We start from the raw sequence: 1,034 nt of genomic DNA, 5'->3' as shown, positions 1-1,034 counted from the left end.
ATGCTCAGCGGCTGATTCATTTTCTACTTCTTCATCAATACGATGTTTTTTAGCAGTCGAGATTTCATTCCATTGTGGAGCAGTTGTTTTATTGTTTAGTCTCAATCCGGCCGGTCGTCCTCTCTTTCGATTAGCCAGTTTTGCTAGTCTTGCCCTGTTCTCTTCCACAGACAGACATGTTCTGTTGTTATGTCCATCTGCTATTCCACACAATTGGCATCTACTATTCTTCTTTTTTTCTCCTTTGGCACCTAGTTTCATAATCCTTTCTTCTGTATTTTTCATTGTCCGTCCTTTTGGTCTTGCACGATCCGACATACTCAGATTTATAACATCCACATTAAAATTCAACCTCTGTATAATAAAAAAACAATATTAATTAGTATACACATATATACATAAAGTATTTTTGTACCACTCAGCAAAATCAGTTCTCAATGTTGACCTTCTTAGCTTCTGAGGATGCACCAATCTGTTCCATTTGGTCGTGTGCTACGTGACACGGAGAACTTGTATCACAAACCTCATGTGGAATTCTCATGTTGTCCACCTATATAGCATAACCCAAATACATCATCATTTCAATGCAGCATAAACATCTATTTCATTATATACAAATGAACAATAAATTTTGAATATGGACCTGGTTACCAGCTGTTATTAATGTTAACGCATGTTCACATCCAGTCATGGTGTTATGATCATCCTACAAAATAAAATATTTTTAGTACATTGATTTTATATATTCATTACATACAATACTTCATGCAAGATTATATATTTATCCTTTACATACTATTTTATGGCATGTAATTGAATTGTCATCTTCCATTCCACCGCCAGCATTATTATTATTTATTTCTCCTTCCTGTTACAAATAATATGTGACCATACATACTCATATGTTCAAAATAGTTTAACATTAAAAAAATTGAATTTTATTACTTGGTTTTCCTCATCATCACTAACATCACATGACTCATTACATCCAATGTCTGGCTCTAATCGGCATAGAACACCATCGAGCTCATCCA

At 34.1% G+C, this 1,034-nt stretch overlaps 1 long non-coding RNA gene across 1 annotated transcript; it reads right to left on the bottom strand.

Annotated features, from left to right (window-relative positions):
• Positions 1–283: 283 nt before the first annotated feature.
• Positions 284–533, bottom strand: LOC109942246 (uncharacterized). The gene is made up of 2 exons (XR_002264937.1): positions 446–533; positions 284–354 (listed from the first exon to the last, which is right to left on the bottom strand). It is a non-coding gene; the product is annotated as an uncharacterized lncRNA (long non-coding RNA).
• Positions 534–1,034: the final 501 nt, after the last annotated feature.

Source organism: Zea mays, chromosome 9, assembly GCF_902167145.1.
Source record: "Zea mays cultivar B73 chromosome 9, Zm-B73-REFERENCE-NAM-5.0, whole genome shotgun sequence".
NCBI classification, from domain to species: domain Eukaryota; kingdom Viridiplantae; phylum Streptophyta; class Magnoliopsida; order Poales; family Poaceae; genus Zea; species Zea mays.
Note: the sequence above shows the minus strand (reverse complement) of the source record. Positions and strands in the feature narration are given on the sequence as shown.